The sequence below is a fragment of the Pan troglodytes genome, chromosome 4 (assembly GCF_028858775.2).
Source record: "Pan troglodytes isolate AG18354 chromosome 4, NHGRI_mPanTro3-v2.0_pri, whole genome shotgun sequence".
NCBI lineage: Eukaryota > Metazoa > Chordata > Mammalia > Primates > Hominidae > Pan > Pan troglodytes.
The window spans coordinates 82,979,559-83,002,411 of record NC_072402.2 but is presented as its reverse complement, the minus strand read 5'-3'; positions in this window follow the sequence as shown (position 1 = coordinate 83,002,411).

Here is a 22,853-nt window from a genome sequence, read left to right as displayed (position 1 = left end):
CATGATGTTCCCCTCCCTGAGACCGTGTGTTCTCATTGTTCAACTCCAACTTATGAGTGAGAACATGCAGTGTTTGATTTTCTGTTCCTGTGTTAGTTGGCTGAGAATGATGGTTTCCAGCTTCATCCATGTCCCTGCAAACGACATGAACTTATTCTTTTTTTATGGCTGCATAGTATTCCATGCTGTGTATGTGCCACATTTTCCTTATCCAGTCTCATTGATGGGCATTTGTGTTGGTTCCAAGTCTTTGCTATTGTGAACAGTGCCACAATAAACACACATGTGCATGTGTCTGTAGAGTAGAATGTTTCATAATTCTTCGGGTATATACCCAGTAATGGAATTGCTGGGTCAAATGGTATTTCTGGTTCTAGATCCTTGATGAATCGGCACACTGTCTTCCACCATGGTTGAACTAATTTACACTCCCACCAACAGTGTAAAAGCATTCCTACTTCTCCACATCCTTTCCAGCATCTGTTGTTTCCTGATTTTTTAATAATCACCATTCTGTCATAAGGTGGTATCTCATGGTGGTTTTGATTTGCATTTCTCTAATGACCAGTGATGATGAGCTTTTTTTCATAGGTTTTTTTGGCCGCATAAATGTCTTTTTTTGAGAAGTATCTGTTATTTAGAAAACCCCATCACCTCAGCCCAAAATCTCCTCAAGTTGATAAGCAACTTCAGCAAAGTGTCAGGACACAAAATCAATGTGCAAAAATCACAAGCATTCCTGTACACCAATAATAGACAGAGAGCCAAATCATGAGTGAACTCTCATTCACAATTGCTATGAAGAGAGTAAAGTACCTAGGAATCCAACTTACAAGGGTTGTGAAAGACCTCTTCAAGGAGAACTACAAACTAAAGGAAATAAGAGATAGAGAGGACACAAAGAAATGGGAAAACATTCCATGCTCACTAATAGGAAGAACTGATATCATGAAAATGGCCATACTGCCCAAAGTAATTTATAGGTTCAACGCTATCTCCATCAAACTACCATTGACTTTCTTCACAGAATTAGAAAAAAATAAGTTAAATTTTATATGGAACCAAAAAAAATCCCACATAGCCAAGACAATCCTAAGCAAAAAGAACAAAGCTGGAGGCATCATACTACCTAACTTCAAACTATATTACAAGGCTACAATAACCAAAACAGCAGGGTACTGGTACCAAAACAGAAATATAGACCAAGGGAACAGAATGGAGGCCTCAGAAATAATGCCACACATCTACAACCATCTGATCTTTGACAAACCTGACAAAAACAAGCAATGGAGAAAGGATTCCCTATTTAATAAATGGTGTTGGGAAAACTGGATAGCCATATGCAGGAAACTGAAACTGGACCCCTTCCTTACACCTCATACAAAAATTAACTCAAGATGGTTTAAAGACTTAAACGCAAAACCTGAAACTATATTAAAAAATAACTCCAGAAGAAAACCTAGGCAATACCATTCAGGACATAGGCATGGGCAAAGCCTTCATGACTAAAACACCAAAAGCAATAGCAACAAAAGTCGAAATTGACAAATTGGGTCTAATTAAACTAAAAAGCTTCTGCACGGCAAAAGAAAGTATCATCAGAATGAATAGGCAACCTACAGAATGGGAGAAAATTTTTGCAATCTATTCATCTGACAAATGGCTAACATCCAGAATCTACAAGGAACTTAAATAAATTCACAAGAAAAAAAGAACCCCATCAAAAAGTGGGTGAAGGATATGAAAATTTGAGATTGTACTTATCTAATTTGTTACACCAATAGGGAGTCTGCACATTATGTATTGAGGGCAACCAATGAAAAATTAAAAATAGAAAGTATGACTTCTAAGTAAAGTCTTGTTAAATTGTTGCAAAAAATTCACTCAACCCAACAGGAAAACTGAAACAAGCATAATAATAATATAGCAGAAGAAAAACCTTAAACATTAAGTCTGAAGTAGTAATTGCAAGTACATTAAGTAATCAATTATATTAAGTAAAAATGAACTAAATTTGATTTCTAAAAGACAAAAAAATTTTCAAATTATGATGTTGACAAGAGAAATACCTAATGCAACTTGCATGAAGACTGTAAAACTAAGAGGATGGACTATACATACATTTATTTTATATATTTGCTATATGTGTGTGTGCATGTGTGTATGCATATAAAGTATATACCACTTCCCAAATAGTACCCCCGAATAAAATAGCAAATATTATCACTTTTCAAAGTTTGTTTACTGTCAACCTCAGCATAATAAAATTATTCACTACTAATTTTAATATAATTGAAATTAAAATAATTAATTGTATTGAGAGTGAATACTTGATTATTAACTAAGTAACCGTCCATGAGAACAAAGCAATCTTTTTGTTTTGTTTTTTGACACAGCACCTCACTCTCTGAAATGCAATGGCGTGATCTCAGCTCACTGCAACCTCTGCTTGCTGGGTTCAAGCAATTCTCCTGCCTCAGGCTCCCGAGTAGCTGGGATTACAGGTGCCCACCACCACACCTGGCTAACTTTTGTATTTTTAGTAGAGACAGGGTTTCACCATGTTGGCCAGGCTGGTCTTCAACTCCAGACCTCAAGTGATCCACCTGGCTTTGCCTCCCAAAGTGCTGGAGTTATAGGCGTGAGCCACTGCACCCTGCCAGCAATCACAATATTTTTATGCAGCAGATATAGCTGATATTGAAATACATACAGAAAATATTGAGATAATTAAATAAAGACATAAGAAATCCATAAAGTAAAAATTAGCCAGGTGTGGAATGTGCACACCTGTAATTCCAGCTACTCAGGAGGCTGAGGCATAAGAATTGCTTGAATGCAGGGGTATAGGTTGCAGTGAGCTGAGATCATGTCACTGTATGATAACTGTCTCCAAAAAAAAAAAAGAAAAAATATTACAAAGATTATCTACATAGGTTCGCCTCTCTAGTTTTATACTTCTGAAATATTTTTAAAAGTTAAAATTTTAATAAGTTAAAGGGAAAAAATGTAATAAAGGCATGTCATCTAAGTACAATTGATTATATTCAGAGGGGAAAGAGAGACAGAAGGATGGAGAGAGAAGAGAGAGATAAAAAGAGAAAGCATTAAGAAACAAAGACATATTAGGTATTTTAAAATATTTCATAATTTAACATATTTAATATTTTAGTGAAGCCTTGATTATAATAAGATTGAAAAAATAATGAGGAAAGAAGAGGTAGAGGAAGAAAAGGGAGAGGATGAAGCAGAGGAAGAAGACAAATGAAAGGCACAGGTAGAAGAAAGCAATGATAGAAAAGTTGCAGTGATTTAAGGATGATAAAACTGTCAACATAGTAAATCTCAAACAATCTAAAGATAGCGTATCTCAATTAATTGAGTTTATTAGTTTTCCCAGAAATCAGGTAGACATTTTTTAAAAATCTAAAGCATTTCTATTACAAACAATTAAAATATAAAAAAGAAAATTACATTAATGATAGCACCAATGTAGGTAATGCTTAGAAATAGATTTAATAATATATATGATAAGTTTATACACAGAAAAATATAGAAAAGTAGAGGAAGACATAAAATTTGTATGGATTGAAAGATTCAATACTGTAGAACCAATTTCTTCCAAATTGATCTATGGATTCAACACAGGTTTAATACAATTTAAACAAAACTGTAAGTATTGAATTAGTAATTATAAATTTTATAAGAAATTGTGAAGATGCATAAATAGTAAAAATAATTGTAAGGGAGAAAGATTACACAAAATCTATCTGATATCAAGACATAATAACCAATGATAATTTAAAGTAATAAATCATAAAAATTGAAATGGTCACTGAAAAAGAATAAAGAATCCCAACCAGTTTTCCACATATATGCAATTTGTACAGGTTCATACCAACACAGATATTGAGAAAATTAGATATTATTCGTTGTATTATGTATTGAGTTTATTTAAAAAATTATTGGACTCACAGCAGACACACACACACACACAACTGGTTAGTTAAAAATCTAAAAGTGAAAAATATTTTCAGTCAAAAATAAATATAGAATATTAAATATATTCTTCATGTAAGGATGAATTAATACTTAAATATGAAACCACATAACAAGACAAATATATTTTCCACATTAAAAGAATAACTTTTAGATGATAAAAGATACCCTAGATGTCTGAATACATGACAAGAGATATTTTCAAGTATGAAATAGAGAAAGCTGATCATCTAGATTTATTTTAAGAGTATCTATGTTCTACATAAAAAAGATAAACAACAGCATGTAAAAATTACATTATTTAAAATAAAACAGTAAGAAACAGAGCACATAGGAAACCAGAGTAGTCAAAGACATAAAAATTTATTCAGTCACATTAGAAATGAAAAAATAAAAGAGTAAACTTGGAAGACAATACAAATCAACATCTGGGGATGAACTCAATATTCATCAGAAAAGCAGATATTTAAACATTACAATATAGAATCTATAAATTTAAATGATATGGATATATATGATATATATGCATACAGATATATTTATATATAGCTATATAAATACATATAGATACAGATGATGGACAGGTGATAAAGGGATAGATGATAGATAGATGTTAGATGACAGATGATAAACGATTAATAGAAAGGGAGACAGCTAGCTAGCTAGCTAGATACATAGAGATATAGTGCCAAGTCTGTCCCGCAGACTCTGGCTAAGCAACAAATGAAAGCAGTATGCTGACACAGGTATTTTGCCTGACAGCAAGGCTAGGGGACCACATAGCTCAGCAGCACCAGGGAGACAGTGCAGTAGCCAAGAGAGTGCAGCCCCCATAAGCTGGCTACAAATCGCCTTAGTCAGATTTAATGACTAAGGCTTGGAGCAAACACAAGTTGTGGGTAATTAACATTGTCAACCCCCCGAGTAGAGAGCAGTCCTGTGTGAGAATGATCAAAGGTTGGTTTCTAGAGACAGGAGTAAACACATTTATCTAGATAAATTCCTTTACATTCCCTTGTTATCTGCCCTTTGCTCTCAGGATCTGGATAAGAGGATTTGGCTGCCTTCAGTCATAATTCCCTCTTGAAACTTTTGCAAAACCTCCCAGACTTCCAAGAAGGTTTGTGTCATTCCCTGTAACTTTGTCTTAAAACTTTTCTCACCACCCTGACTGAACTCTTACAATATAGAACAGGAGATGAGAAGGACTCAAGCTGAAACATGAACTGCTGCCCGTGAAATTTAATAAACGGGACAGAAGAAAAAGAAATCCTTTACTTATCTGCAATATGTTTTGTAGTAATATTTCATTTTTTTGAACATAAGATATATATACAAAAACAAAATTTTTCAACATTTTGGGTTTTGAATATTCAGAGTCATATTAACATTACCTATCAAATGCTTATGATGATGCTATCATCAATCGAGAGGCAGAAAAAATAAGTAGTAAAAACAAAAGATTCCTAAAGAGATTAATAATTGTGAACAGTCTTGAAATTTTGGAAAACCTTCAATAAAAGTAATGAATAAGGAAGTAGCAATGAATTCCAGATAAGTCAAAATCTGGCAGAAACAAATTTGTACTGTTACAAATTTGCCTTTCTTCTTTTTTCTAATTTTTTCCTAATTAATGTATGTAAATTACTAATTTATTATTAATAGTTGCCAATGTTTCCTCACTTCTCATGGAATACATCTGGTAACTACTTTCCTATTTATAAGACTAAAAATACTCTTTAAAATTGAAAAAAAATAAACTCATCTGAATATTTTATTCTAATATTTACACAGAGAGAGTAAATGTATCTTGGCTCAGAAAGAGAGTGCAATTATTTTTCAACTATTATTCTCTTCAGTTCAATAAGATTCTCCTGTGGAAAGCATTTAAAACACTTTATGAAAGTATATTACAGCTTTAGGGAGTTACTTTCTTGCATAAACAGGAGATAAGAAGGACTCATTCTTAGTTCTAAGTCTCATAAAGAATTTTGATATAATACCTCCCCTGTCCTCAGTATGTTGTAATACTTCCCATGTCCTCACTATGTTATATAATATCAGATTCACAAACTACACATAACCAACCAGTAGACTTAATAAATATAACCAGTCGTTGTTATAGTCTGTTAAATCATATATTTTGACTTTCAATATTTGCTAAAAAGTGCTGTATTATTTTCCAACACTGTATTAATGAGTCTAGAACCATTTTCTAATTTTACTCATTCAGAAATTTATCATTTTCATTGAATAATTTCTTGCTTCAAAGCATTTACTTCAAGCTAAAACTTTTTATGAAATATAATTAATTTTATGTATTTTATTCTAATACTAAATTAGTAATAAATAGAATTCGCCAATTTCAGTGGTTGCACAGTTTTTGGAAAATAGAAAAATTATGAAATATTCTCAAAATTCAGAAGGAAAAGCACTTAAAAATTAAATTTGTCCCAACTTTTAACCTCTTATTCAACTCCAATTACTAACCTCAATCTTTCAGTCCACAGTTCAACTATATGAGGTATGCTTTTATTTTCTTACTTTACATCTGCTAATCTTTATCCATCTCATGGAAAATTTAGCTTTTTCTCCACGGAAATGACCTTTATTCTAGCCTTTGTCATTTATAATGATGATATTTCAGAAGGTTTCTTTTTATAACCACTAATACTTGCCTCTCACACCTCAAATTTTGCAGAGATGTCAATCAGGAAATATATTGATTTTACCAACTCTCAGTGTATTCAGTTTTCCTTCAGAATTTTTGAACAAGTGTAATTAAAAATCATTCAAGTTTTACTGAATTATCCTGAGCATTACCAACAAATATCTGTAAGACAAACAATAACTCTAGCAGATAGTAAATTCAATCAATAATAAAAATATACATTTCCCCCAAAATCTTTATAAGTCACATGATCCCTACAACTTTAGGGAGTGAGTCATATGATTATGAAAATATATTTTGTTCTTTTTCTATGTATGTTTCTTATTTTTAAAAATTTTACATATAAAACATTTTTGGGAAATCTCAAATAGGAGGATAGGAAATAACCCTTTTACTTGTTATTCTGATAACATCTTGATTAAAGTCTTACTTAAGGGTTGTTGTTTTTTCTAGTTTTTCTAGGGAATATGGTGATTTTTATTTAGTTGCAATTAAAAAAAAATAGAGAGTGTCCAATGCTCACTTAATCCTAGGTAAATTTTCAATTGACTTTAAGTGGTCCAGAGAATGAAGTGTACTCCTGCTCTCATGCAAGAAACTCAAGTTCCTAATTTCATATTTAGGAGGTGTTTTAAATGTTATGGATGCCAAACCATGGTTTATTCAAAGTGGGGAATTTGAGGAGAAGTCATCCAAATTTCCTTTACTCTGCTGCACTCAGGTCCTTCCACCAGAAGAACCATCTAGCCCTGCTCCACACCTGTCAGCCTCAATCTTATCTTGTCTTCAAACACTACAGAACCTGGTTTTTGGAGAACACCTGTCTTGCCTGTAAATCAAAGTTTTCATAGAATGTTTGTGTCTTTTTAGTGTGCTCCTTAGAGAAAAGACAATTTGTGATAAGCTAAAAATAACTTAATTTAAACAATTTTTGTAGAAAATTTACGTATTTGGAAATTTATGTATTTAGAAATAAATATATAAATTTTCTACAAAATTATTAAAGTTAAATATAGAAAAAAGTTATCACTTGCCCTAGGAGAAAAAGAATGTAAAATATACAAATTTATAGTGCTTATAGTAAAAATGATAAAATGTAAACTATATCTCACCTTTTAGACAAAGTTTCAAGCCTATGCTCATAGAGAGCTCCAGATTAAATTTTCATGTAGAATTTAGGCACCAAAACCCATTATGCATGTGGGCTGTGGGACCTGTCTTGATATTGCAGTCGTAGAGCACACATAGAAGAAGAATACACATATACTCAATATAAAAAATATGTATAGAAGAATGGTAGCAATGGAGAAAAGGATAAAACCCTCCAAATCCTCACTTGTTGCCCTACTGATTTATTATGTTTTACTGCAATTATGCCCAGTCTTTCTCAGCCTTTCACATCACCAAGAACCTTGACTGTATAAATAAAGCACTGTGATTCTTGGGTAGGTAAGGATGGATTTCTTGAGAATTCCCCTAAAAATAGGAAATCTCCATTTGCTTTCATAATCTTGTAGAGACTACTGAAACCATAAATCTGTTTGCTTTATACATAAATCATAACTAAAGACAGTTAACATATTTAGAATATCATAGAGTAATACACCAGTAATTTGACCACATAGCTACTTCATCATTGTTGAGTGCCATGGACTGAACTGTGTACCCCTCAAATTACTATGTTTCAGCTCTAACACCCAGTTTGACTATATTTAGAGATAGAGCCTTCAAGGGTAATTAAGGTTAAATTAGATTATAAGGATGGGATCCTAATACAATAGGATTTGTGTCCTTATAAGAACAGATGTTAGAGAGCTCCCTCTCTCTTTCTTCTCACCACATGAGGACACAGCAAGAAGGCAGCCCAATTGCAAGCCAGGATGAAAGCCAGCATCAGAAATTAAATGCTTCTGGACCTTGATCTTGCACTTTCCAGCCTCCAGAACTATAAGAAAACAAAATTTTGTTGTTGAAGTTACCCATTCTACAGTATTTTTTTTATAGCCAGCCAAGTAGACTAAAACATTTAGTATATCTAAAATTGTACTGGAACAGTTACAAGTCCAAGATTATTTTAGTGGGGATAAGTTAAGAGAAAAACTCCAACTCTCTGAAATACTGGAAAGAAAGAGAGATAAATGATAAAAGAAAGAGCCTGACAGACAGATGATAGACGATGATGATAGATAGATAGATAGATAGATAGATAGATAGATAGATAGATAGATGATAGATAGATAGATATAGATAGATAGATAGATAGATAGATAGATAGATAGATAGATAGATAGAATTTGCTCTGACTTAATTTTGAACAATATTTGTAATTAAGATACGTGATTTGGCTATGGCAAACATATTAATGTGTAACTAAATAGTTTTTCATGCTGTTCTCATGGGAGAATGTTATTTTATTTTTCATTTAAGCAGTATATTATTGTATTAAGTTCCTGTTGATATTACTAAAATGTTAAGTTAGAATAATAAATATTTAGACATATTTAAATTTCATGATAGGCTGAACTGTTTACTCTTCAGATTTTCACCATTATGTTTACCATTTTAAGCCATGTTTTCACTGTATAGTAAAATGGCTCTGTATGTTTTGCATATACTTACATCACTGGATTTTAGAAGTATTATCATGGCCAACTCTTCACACTTCTGTGAAACATGGTGGATTTTCTTCTACTATCTTGATCCAGTTTGATACCCTGGCTAAAGGTCAGTACGTTTCCCTTCTTGAGCAGCCAGTTTAATCAACACCACCAACCACTTGTATCAAGTTCTCGTACTCTGGTCACTATACCTGTACCTTAATCATTACAGGTCCAGGGAATAGACAAGGGACAGCTCTTATTTCCCAGAACCCACTGAAATTCTTCAAATTAGCCCTGCCCTGCCTCTATGATTCCTTCGTGCATAAATGATGTTAATAATAAAGGTGCCTGTCAACAGTCCGCTCCCCTTTCTCTGCCTTTTGATCAGCCTTGATGCTTCAAGTATTTTATGGTAAACTGTGATCTCGCAGGGAATTGTGAGTTAATACAACTGTAAATCTCTTTCTAGTTTCTCTCTCTTGATCTGCCTCTGACCCCATCATATCTCACCCAGGTAATAAGTTTCAAACAATAATCCATCACTCTAAGATACAAATTCACAAATGTAATTGCATGCTTATTATCACCAGGCATAGAACTTCCTACTAGCAACTCATGAGAACTCATGGATGTCACAGTCAGGCAGGAGGACTATTTTATAAGTAAGTGTAATATGATAAAGTTAAATCAATGGTGTGATAACAATATGTACAATTTGTTAAGTTGAAAGATAGATTACTTCAGTCTTATATTCTGAAACTTGAGATTTCAGGAGTTCAATGAATGAAAGGATGGTCAGAGTAGGCTGAAGAGTCAATTAAGAGTGGGAGAATTGTGCAAAGGCAGTGAAATCATAAATGTGCATGTTGTATTTAAAAATGACAGGTGGAATTATTTGGACTGAACATAAGTAATAAATAGATGCCATTGTAGTTTTGATTTGCATTTATTTGATGATTAGTGATGTTAATCATTTTTATATAATTGTTGGCTACTTGTCTATCTTCATTTGAGAAGGTATGTTTATGTCATTTGCACATTTTTCTAATCGTATTATTTTTTGCTTGTTGATTGATTTAAGTTCCTTATAGATTCTGGATATCAATATTAATCAAATGCATAGTTGGTGTATTTTTTCTCCAACTCTGTAGGGTGTCTGTTTACTCTGGTGGTAATTTCTTTTGCTGTGCAGAAGCTCTTTAATTTAATTAAGTCCCACTCATCTATTTTTGTTTTCGTTGAAAATGATTTTGGAGACTTAGCCAAAAATTCTTTTCCAAAGTCGATTTTGAGAAGGATATTTCCTGGGCTTTCTTCTAGCATTTTTATAGTTTGAAGTCTTACATTGAAATCTTTAATGCATCCTCAGTTAATTTTTATATGTAATGAGAAGTAGGGGTCCAGTTTCATTCCTCTGTATATGGCTAGCCAGTTAGCCCAGCATCATTTATTGAATAGCGAGTCTTTTTTCCATTGCTTAATTTTGTCAATTTTGTCAAATATCAGATAGTTGTAGGCGGGCAGATTTATTTTTGGTTTCTCTACATTATTCTACTGGTCTATGTGCCTGTTTTTGAACCAGTGCCACTCTGTTTTTGTTATTCTTGCCTTATAGTATAGTTCGAAGTCAGGTAATGTGATGCCCCTGGCTTTGTTCTTTTCACTGAGGATTTCTTTTGCTCTTCAGGCCTTTTTTATTCCAAATCAATTTTAGAATAGATTTTTCTAATTCTAAGAAAAATGGCATTGGTGTTTTGATAGAGATAGCATTGAATCTGTAAGTTCCTTTGGGCAGTATGATGATTCAACAATATTGATTCTTCCTATCCATAAACATGGAATGTTTTAAAATTTATGTGTCATCTTTGAATTTTTCAGCAGTGTTTTTTAGTTGTCCTTGTAGAGATCTTTCACATCATTGGTTACACATATTTATAGGTATTTCATTTTCCCTGTGACTATTATAATGAGATTATGTCCTTGATTTGGTTCTCAGCTAGAATGCTATTGGTGTACAGAAATTCTACTATTTTTTGTACATTGATGTTGTAGTTTGAAAGTTTACTGAATTAATTTATCAGTTGTAGGAGCCTTTTGGTGAAGTCTTTAGGGTTTTCTTTCTAATCATATTGTCAGCAAAGAGAGACAGTTTGACTTCTTCTTTTTCTATTTAGAGGCCTTTTATTTCTTTCTCTTGCCTGATTACTCTGCCTAGGACTTTCTGTACTATATTGAATAGGAGTTGTGAGATTGGGCATCCTTGTCTTGTTCCGGTTCTCAAAAGGAATGATTCCATCTTTTGCCCATTCAGTATTATGTTGGCTGTAAGTTTGTCAAAAATGGTTATTATTATTCTGAGGTATGTTACTTGGATGCCTAGTCTGTTGAGGGTTTTTATAAAGAAGGGTCGTTTGATTTTATCGAAGTCTTTTGTGCATCTATTGAGATGATTATATGGTCCTTGTTTTTTACTTTAAGTGGTGAATCACAGTTACTGATTTCTGTATGTTGAACCAACTTTGTATCCCAGGACTAAAGCCTACTTGATTATGGTGAATTAACTTTTTGATGTGCTGCTAAATTTGGTTTGCTTTGCTAGTATTTTCATGAGGATTTTTGCATTTATGTTCTTCAGGGATATTGGCCTGAAGTTTTCTTTTTCCATTGTGTCTCTGCCAGATTTTGATATCAGGATGATGCAGACTTTGTAGAATGAGTTAGGGAGAACCCTTTCTCCTCAATTTTTGGAATAGTTTCAGTAAGATTGATATCAGTTCTTCTATTGTACATCTAGTAGACTTTGACTGTGAATCCATTTGGTCCAGAGCTCCTTTCATTTGGCAGGGGTTTTTTTATTTTTATTTTTTTGTACTGATTCAAATGCCAAAGTTATTGTTCTTTTCAGGTCCTCACTTTCTTCCTGTTTCGATCTTGGGAGATGAGTGTTTCCAGAAATTTAACAACTTCCTCTAGATTTTCTAATTTATATTCTTAGAGGTGTTCATAATAGTCTATGGGGATATTTTGTATTTCTGTGGAATCCATTTTCATATCCTTTTTGACATTTCTGATTGCACTTATTTAGATCTCTTTTTATTTTTTGTTAATCTAGCTAGTGGTCTATCAATCTTATTAATTTTTAGAAATACCAATGCTTGGTTTTAATGATCTTTTGTATGAAATTTTGGGTCTCAATTTCATTCAATTCTTCTCTGATTTTAGTGATTTCTTTTCTCTGCTGGCTTTGGGATACCATCTCACACCGGCCAGAATGATGATTATTAAAAAGAAAAAATAAGCTGATAAGGCTGTGGTGAAAAGGAAACCCTTACACACTGTTGGTGGGAATGGAAACTATTTCAGCCAGTGAGGAAAGCAGTATACAGACTTTTCAAAATATTTAGAAGTGTCATTTGACCCTGCAAACCCATTACTGGGTGTACATATCCAAAAGACAACAAACCATTCAACCAAAAAGACACATGCACACATCATAGCACTATTCACAATAGACAAGGTATGAAATCAACCTAGGTGCCCATCAATGGTGGATTAGAGAAAGAAAATATGATACGTATTCACCAGGGAATATTACAAAGCCACAAAAAAAGAACAAAATCATGTCATTTGCAGCAACATGGATGAAGCTGGAGGCCATTACCGTAAGTGAATTAACGCTAAGGACAGAAAAACAAATACCGTATGTTCTTATTTATAAGTAGGGACTAAATGTAAAATACACAAAGACTTAAAGATGAGAACAATAGATGCTTAAGACTATTAGACAAGGAAGGAAGAAGGGGGAATAGGTTGGAAAACCACATATTGGATGCTAGGCTGTCTACCTCAGTGATGAGATTGTACCTCAAAACTCAGCATCACACAATATACCCATGTAACAGACTTGCATATGTACCCTGTAATCTATAATAAAAGCTAGATTTCAGCTGGAGTAAAGCCAATACTGTAAATTTTAATCTGAGTTTTACTCCATGTTTTCTTAATCTTATTCTTGCTTTTATGTTAGAACTATTTGATGTACATTTTCATGCTTTGACCATTTTCATTTCTTCATAGTTAATTACCTGCTGATGTTTTTTAAATGTCCATAGATTTCCATATACTCAATTAACTCTTTGACTATATCTTACAAATAATTTTACCACTAAACATATATCCTTTTTATCAGTTTTCCATACAGATTTTGTTTGTATGGAATTCATACTGAGGCAGCATTTTAAAATTGTTTTTCCCTAAATATGGAATATAATTAATTGTTTTTTAATTAAAGTTAGGCATTTACATTTATGAAATTCATATTTTAAAATGATTATATTTTAATAAAAATATTTGAGATAGAATTTATTTTGATATTATCTAATAAGTGAAGATTGACTTTATTTTCTAAATTTTAAATTGTCTCATAAATTAAACTACATTATTTAAAATATAATACATATATCATGTATTGACAATTTAAAATAATAAATATTAAATTCAGATGTCTGTTTCTATACATTTTAATATTTTCTATGATATATCTGTTGAGGTTGGCACAAGTAGCCTACAGTATTGTTTTTTGTAACATTTTTCACATTTTCGATAAGACAAATATTTGTAATAATAAAGGTCACTTTCTAATTATATAAATTTTGTACAGAGATTGTTAAAATAAACAAAAAGACTTTCAATCTTCCCTAGAAGGAAACCTCATGCATGGTACAATCATGTTCATTGTGTCATGCTGGTTGATATGCAGAGCACTCTGAGAAAGACACTTGCATGGTCCAGACGTTTAATAAAAATAAGAGCAGGTAGGCCGGGCGCGGTGGCTCACGCCTGTAATCCCATAACTTTGGGAGGCCAAGGCGGGCAGATCACGAGGTCAGGAGATCGAGACCATCCTGGCGTTGTGTCGGGCGCCTGTAGTCCCAGCTACTGGGGAGGCTGAGGCAGGAGAATGGAGTGAACCCGGGAGGCGGAGTTTGCAGTGAGCCGAGATCGCGCCACTGCACTCCAGTCTGGGCGACAGACCGAGACTCCGTCTCAAAAAAAAAAAAAAAAAAAAAGTTAATTAAATAAGAGCAGGTAAGGTGAAAGACTTTCAGAGAATGGTTAAGCTAGGATGTAAATAAAGAGTAGGATTTTTCAAGGCAGGTGACCAAAGTTCTGGGAGTCTTCATAGGAGGGGATAAATCATAAGTGAAGATCTATTTGAAAAGGACGCACAATAAGCCTTAGAAATTAAGGAGAATGCAATAATATTGAAGTAGCAGAAGCCAGAACTGGACAGAAAAGCTGGAAAACTGAAGAATGGGCTTCTTGTCCACAGTCTCGTAGTCTATGCAAGAGATTATTATTTTTTCCATGTCATAGATTTATGGATCTTCTGCCTATATCTGGGGTAAAACTGAGGAGGATTTTAAGTATGGAAGCACAGTATCAGATTTGAATTTCTGAAGATCATTCTCATTAGGATGTGCAGAATCGATTCCAGGAGCAAAAAACAATGAGTATAGATAAAAATGTTGTTTAGGTCAATGAAGCTGTCCAAATGTGAATAAAAAATATTAAATAAAACTGGGACATACATGGGAGTTACTAGAAAAATGAATTAATGATAAATATTTAAGAGAATGTGCAGCAATAATATATGAGTAACTAAGAGATGTATGGTTTAAGCACTTGGGTGGATAGCTGTCCATTCACTGAGATTAAAGAGTCTAGATAAAGGTAAGATTGGGAAAGTTCAAGTTTATTATGTTAACTTTGGAGTATATTTTAGACTTCCTATGGGAACTATTAAAAATCAATTAAATAACACTAAAAATTTGTCTGCGCTAGAGAGTTGAAATAGGAAGTTTATTTTCAAGTATGTAGTAATAATGCTAGGAGAACAGGGTCTAAATGAGAGTCCTATGTGGTAGTTGGACCATGGAGATTCCAACAAAGAAAACATGGAGGTTCCAACAAAGAAAAAGGAAATGAGCAATCTAAAACTCAGTATCATATTGTAATAAAAAAAAAAGAAAAATGTCTGGAAAGCCATATTTCAAAAGGAAGGTATGTTGGATTGTGTGTAATGCTGCTGCTTAACCAAAAAGTTGGGCCTAAAAATGCTGATGATGTTTTTTCTTTTTCTTTTCTTTCTTTCTTTTCTTTTTATTTATTTTATTGTTTGTTTTTTGAGATGGAGTCTCTCTCTGATGCTCAGGCTGGAGTGCAGTAGCGTGATCTCGGCTCACTGCAACCTCCGCCTCCTGGGTTCAATCGATTCTCCTGCCTCAGCCTCCCGAGTATCTGGGATGACTACAGGCACGCGCCACCACACCCAGCTAATTATTTTGTATTTTTAGTAGAGACGAGGTTTCACCATGTTGGCCAGGCTCGTCTTGATCTCTCGACCTTGTGATCCGCCTCCCTTGGCCTCCCAAAGAGCTGGGAGCTGGGATTACAGGCGTGAGCCACTGCACCCAGAGAAAAACAAAAACAAAAACAAAAACAAAAACAAAACAAAACAAAAAAACTTTTTAATAACGTTTGTCTATGAAAAGGAGTGAAGAATTAGGCTACTACTAGTAAAAAGAGGTAAAATTCTAGTCTTCTTTTTAACGTTTTATTTTGAAGTAATTTTAGATAGAGAAGAATTGCAAAGATAATACAGGTGGCATATACACACACACCCGCTTATACTTTAGAGCCTTTTCTGGTGTGTGTGTGTGTGTGTGTGTGTGTGTGTGTGTGTGTGTGTGTATCAATCGATCTTTCTATCTATCCAGAAAGGGTGGGGGGTTTAAAGAGAGATACACTGGCATTTTTAAAAGCTGTTGAAAGTATCCAGTAGGCAAGATGAATTAGGAAATTCAAATCGTAGTGAATATTATCCGTTTTCTGAAAATATTACCACATTAAGGGCAGTAGTGGAGAAGATGGCCTTCAATGAGTAAATGTAGGAGAGGAGGAAAATCCATGCATTTCTATGTAGGGACATTTGTGGATTTAGTGTTTTGAGTGTAAAGAGATTATCTCTTTTTTAATAAAAATTTGATATGTTTTACATAAAGTAGTACTTTTATAAATTTCAGCCTAGCCAGCTTTTGGTTTTTGTATCGAAATTGCCTGGTTAACATGTCACAATAAATGTGTATGATTTCTTCTTCTTTCTTTTCTATTCAGTCCTGTGTCGATTGTTTTTCCTTTAATGCCTCTTCCACCTCATTACATCTTCCTCCTTTTACAATCTCTTCTCTATTTAAAATGTGGAGCTGGTTCTTTTCTGTAGTAAAAAAAGAATCAGTGCCTGGAGAAAATTAATTGGAATTACCATCAACAAAGAAGGGAGTGGCTATTATTTCTAAAAGAGAAAAAGAAAAAACAGAAAAATGACATAAAAACATACTTCCTGAGCTGCCTTTTGCTGTATGTAACAGGTAGAAAAGTCTTGTCACCTTGAAGTGAAAGGAAACATGAGGCTCTCGAAGGTTTGAAAAGAAAAAAAAAATAGAGCTTCTCCTTCCCCAGTGATTGTGAAAATGAGTGAGCAGAGGGAGAGAGTGGGTTTTCCAGATAATTGGAAGCAATCAATTCACAAGGCTTTTCAGGTGCGTGGATCCATGATTTTCTGTACATGCCCTCACAGCTGCCATAGACCTAGAGGCAACAGTGTGATGAATATGATTAGAAGTGAGTGGAGCTGGGACAAGACTGTGACAGAAAAAAAAATAATAATAAAAGCAAAACAGTTTCAAGTACTAGCAAGTGAGGTATTGGATCAGAAGCCAAAGAATTAAAAAGGGATAAACAGAAATGAGGAGAGGGAAAAAAGCCTTATTGATGGAAAGAAATGGAAATGTCATTGGACTGGAAATCCCAGTGCAACACCGGAGTGGTGGGGCCATGGACCCCACAAGGTAAAAGATAGATGATCCAAAACTCCCTTTCCAGATGAATTTTGAAACTATGTAATCACATGTTTAAATACCAATTTAGATTTTCATTAAATGATATTAAACTTATGCATCTATGGGTGGAAAATAATATATTTACTATTAACGGGTATTGTCAGTCAAGAGCATTTTTAAATATTTCTCTTCATACAAACCGTATTTTATGTCATTTTGGCAATGTTTGGTCGTTGTTTGCAATACAAATTGCAATTGCATACACAATTCTCATTCCACTGGGTGAATACTCTGGTATTTTTAGAAAATTAAATGTTTAAGTCACCGAATTGATGACTACTACTTTAGCTATTGAGCAGAATTCAATTACAGGGACTGCATGGCCTATCAGTGAAAATGTTTTACACTGGCTATACAGATAGATCTGTCTACTTGAACTGATAATTAAATCTTATGCAGGCTTATGCTGACATATTTGCTTTTGACAGTTTAAGAAGTCAGTAGCATTCATTATTATTTGTACATTATTGATCTTTTGAATTTTAGTTTTCAATTTCACATCACGGATTAAGAAAGAAGTAGAACTTCATTCTAATAGAAATGTTGTCTTCTTTCTTCTCCTTATGGTCAGCATATTGTGAGACTAAACAAAGAGGGGAGAGCAAAATGAAATACATAATGAGATTTTCATGAAATGCAATATATTGCTACTAATATCTATCACCATTTACAATATTTATAAATATGTAATATAGGAACCGAAGTTAAGAACAGGTTAAAAACATCAAATTTAAATTTATAGAGGTGTGGACCTAGATATGCATATGTGTAAGTTTCAGCACCATTCCTTATTTATTAATTGTGCCATCTTGAGCAACTACTCACCTAAGCCGGTATTTCCTCATCTAAGAATTGAATGTAATAATACTACAGGACAGAAAAAAGTAGTTGCATACATTTACTTGTCAGCTGTTAATAATTAATTATAATCAACGTAGAACTTCTTGAACTATATACTCTACAAGAAAAACAGACATACAACATCTCTAAAATGTTTCATTATTGAGCTGAGAATTCTGAAGATAGAAGATATTGAATATGTTAGCCTATCTCTAAATTGCATTTTTTTTGTTCCACAAAGTGCATAACTTATATGAATATTTTTTTTCTCCATATTCAACTGAGAATTTCAAATGATGCCTGAAGAAAATCACTTTAAGGGCACAGTGATGGATTTGTCAGTCTTTTGTTTCCCATCAGAGGAAAAACAAAGTGAGACCAAAAGAGACATGAGAGATAATGCATCACTGTAAGAGCAAAAGAGAGGCACAATGTTGAGACAATAATGTGCCAACAAATGGATTTGAACTGATACCAAATCTGCTTGTAGATGGGGAGGAGAAAAACATAGATGTGTCATAATGAAAGGGAATGTGGTACCAAAGGCAGTTCAGGAAGCACATTTCCATATCATATTCTCATTTTCCTTTTTCCCTTCTAGAAGGAGTACCCCACCACCACTTTTGTAGTGATAACCCTTATTAATTTTTCTCTGTGTACTTATGCTTTGTTGATTCTATAGAAAAGTACCAGCTCCATTTTTTAATAAGGGATGAGACTGTAAAAGGAGAAAGATACAATAGCATGGAAAGGGGATTGAAGAAAATAAATGATACAAGGCTGAATAAAGAGAAAGAAAGAAGAAACCATATACATGTATTATAACATGTTAACCAAATAATGATTCAAAAACAAAAACTGTATATGCTGAAATTTCTGACTGTGCCACCTTATGTAAAACATTTTTTAGCAAGAACAAATTATAACATTTTGAGGCTATTTGTAGATTAGAAAGTGATGTATCCAGCCAGGGGCAGTGGCTCACATCTGTAATCCTAGTGCTTTGGGAGGCCGAGGTGGGTGGATCACATGAGGTCAGGAGTTCAAGACCAGCCTGATCTACATGGTGAAACCCCCGTCTCTACTAAAAATACAAAAATTAGCTGGGCATGGTGCCACGAGCCTGTAGTCCTAGCTACTCAGGACTGCTGAGGCTGAGGCTGGAGAATTGCTTGAACCTGGGAGGCAGAGGTTGCAGTGACCCGAGATGGAACTATTGCATTCCAGCCTGAGCAACAAGAGCAAAAACTCCATCTCAAAAATAAATAAATAAACAAATAAAAATAAAAATAAAGGAAAGTGATATATCTACGATCTCTACCAATCTCACTGAAATATTTTCAACACAATTCACATTGTTTTACAAATAATATTATTTGAAAAAACAGTTCACCCATGTGTGAACACAATTGTCTCTTCTTTTCTCTTTGTACTTATTAAAATTGTCAAAGAAATACATACACAGAGAAAAGCATACTATGCAAAGTGTGTTCAGTCTATGGCCCAGCCATGCACATGATTAAATCTCCCTCCTGTGTACTCCTGTTTTCCTGGAGATCAAAGTTTTCACGGTTTCCTTTTCCTAGTTTTCTGTAACTACAGTATTTTTATGTTTTTGCCAAATAATCCAAAAGATCCATCCACTTTTATTCCGAATTTTTTCCCCCTGGAAGATCACTCTTTTCCAATTAGGACTGGTTGTTCTTCAGTCTCGTGGGACAGTCGTCTTCCTTGGCTTTCATTCATCTTCAACTTAGGAGCTCCTCCACCGTGTTACATGCCTTGATCCCTGTTGTTCCTGCTCTCCTGTTTTCTATTTTTTCTGGAGTCCATACATTAGTAATTATCTTGAGTCCTAGTGGTGAACTTTTCTTGGATTCTGTTTCAGCCTCCAAAAGTGCTGGGATTAGAGGCATGAGCCACCACGCCCGGCCACTGTATCAAATTGACTTTATTATAAACCGGGTGCAAATACATTATCTATCATTTTCTTCTCTTTAACTTTTTGACCATTTGAAATAATACCTTTATAAATTTCTTTACCATTTTTTATTGGGGTTTCTGGGAGAAGGGAAGTAAACATTCGGGATCAGGTGAACTTCCTCAACTATAATTCACAAATAACTTTTATTAATAAAAGGGCTACCACACCTACTATTTTGAAAAGGAACAATTGTTCAGTTACATAAATTTAGAGACTTAGAAGTTACAGTTATGAACCTGCTATAATCTGATTATGTCACCCACAGCTCATGTGTTGGAAACTTAATCATCAATGCAACAGTATTTGGAGGTGGAACTTTTAAGAGGCGATTAGGTCATGAGGGTTCTACACTCACGAATAGAGTAATATTGCTATTAAGGAAGTGGGTTTGTTATTGAGAACATGGGCTTGTTTTAAAAATAAGTTTGGCCCTCTCTTTTCTCTCTTTTTATCCTTATGTGACCCTCTCTCATTCTGCCATGAGATAATGAAGCAAGAAGGCTCTCGCCAGATGCCGACAACTTGATGTTAGACTTCCCAGCCTCCAGAACTGTGAGAATAAATTTGTAATTTTCAGACAAATTACCCAGTATGAGATATTCTGTTATGTCAACACAGAAAGGACAAAGGCCAAGCATAATAAAATTTTCTTCATTTTGAAACAAGGGAGTGTTTCAGTGACTTAGTTTTTGATGAATTCTGACACTTTTTGGAAAAATTAGACTTGTAACAAAAAATATTTTATTTTGTTTTTATTTGTTTAATCTTTAATTTTCTTCCTCTCTTTATTTGAATCTGATTTTCTGACTATATGATTTTCACTCTTTCTGGAAAACTTTTAATATTTCTTGCAAGGCAGATCTACAGGCGTGAAATTCTCTTAATTTCTGTTTGAGGAATAGTTATTTTTGCTTTCTTTTAAAGGGTAACTTGTATGGATACAGAATTTTTATTTGGTGTTTTCTTTCAACACCTTTTAAATATTTCAGTCTACAATTTTTTTGCTTGTATGGTTTCTGTAAAGAAGTCCAGTGTAATTCTATGTGAAAAAATCCAATGTAATTCTATTTGTGTCTATAGGTAAGATGTACAACCAGTCACTTCTTTCTGGCTTCTTTGAAGAATTTTTCTTCGTCCCCAGTTTTCCTCCATTTGAATATAACATGACTAGGTTGAGATTTTTACTATGTATCCTGTTTACTGTTTACTAAATTTTGGGGGGCTGTGGTTTGGTGTCTGCCATTAATTGTGCAGATTTCTCAGCCCTTATTATGTTAAATATTCTTTTGATTCCTTTATCTCTTTCTGTTACTCTCCTTACATCTATGTCACAGATTTTATAATTTTCCAATAGTACTTGGTTATTACATTCCATTTTATTTTTTTTCTTCCTTTCTCTGTACATTTCAATTTGAGAAGTTTCTATTGATACATCTTTAAGCTCATTGATTGGCCACATCCAGTCTAGTGGTAAGCCCGTCAAAGGCATTACTCATTTCTGTTACAGTGTATTAGCCTGTTTGGGCTGTTTTAACAAAATATGATAAACTGAATAACTTATAAACAACAAAAATTTAGTTCTCACAGTTCTGGAGGCTGTAAAGTTCAAGATCAATGCACTAGAAGATTCAGTGTGTAGTGGGGGACTGCTCATACATAAGAGGGTATCTTCTTGCTGAGTCTTCATATGTAAAATGGGAAAACAAGTTCCTTTTAGCCTCCTTTCTAAGAATCATAATTATATTCATGACATATCCACCCTCAGAACCTAATTATCTCCCAAAGGCTTCCCCTGCTAATACTATCACCTTGGGATTTAGGTTTCCAACATGTGAGTTTGAGGGAAAAACATGCATTCAGATCGTAACATGCAAGGCTTTTGTTTCTAGCATTTCATTTTGATTTTTTCTTAGAGTTTATATCTCTGCTTATATTACATTTCTGTGCTTCGTCCACTTTTTCCCATTGCAGGCTTACAAATGTTAATTGCAGTTATTTTAAATTTTCAAATTTTCTCTGCCATATCTGAGTCTGGTTCTGATGCTTGCTTCTTCTATTCAGACCGTGTTTTTTGTCTTTTATTATGTTTGCAATTAATTAATTAATTTATTTACTTACTTTTATTTTTTAAAGAGACAGCGTGTTGCTATGTTGCCCAGGCTGGTCCCAAATTCCTAGGTTCAAGCAATCCACCCATCTCAGCCTCCCAAAGTGTTGGGATCATAAGTTTTATGTTTTTCTAACTGTGAATTAGATTATGTTTTCCTGTCAGGTGTAGCTATGGTGTTAGAAGCTAAATTCCATCTAGAGTCCTCATTTTTGTTTCACCTTTTTTGGGGAGGGGGATTGTAGAATTAAGACATTCATTTTTTGAAAAATATCTCAGGCTTGCAATACTTTCAGCTGTCATCACTTGTTTTTATACAGGAGTCCCACTGATGTGGTAAAAAGGTGTTTGGGGAGGGAAAGTATCCTATGGTTCTGTGACTAGGTCTCAGTATTTTAGTGAACCTGGTCCCGGGCTGTGACCCTTGCAATTGCTTCTCATCTTTTCTCTTTTCTCCATAGGTGAGACAGAGAGGCTAGAAGGGGCTGGAGTTGGATATTTCACTTCCAACTGTTAGGTCAGACTTCAATAAATCCCAGTTAGGCTCTGACAAAATTGTTCCTGTAAGGGCCAGCATTGTTAAAGAAAGCATAGATATCTGGGCATGTTTCAAAATTGTTACTTTTTCCTTCCTTCTGCCAAAAGTGTGAGAGGATTTTCATCCAACCCTCACTGTTGAGAACTTCATAGG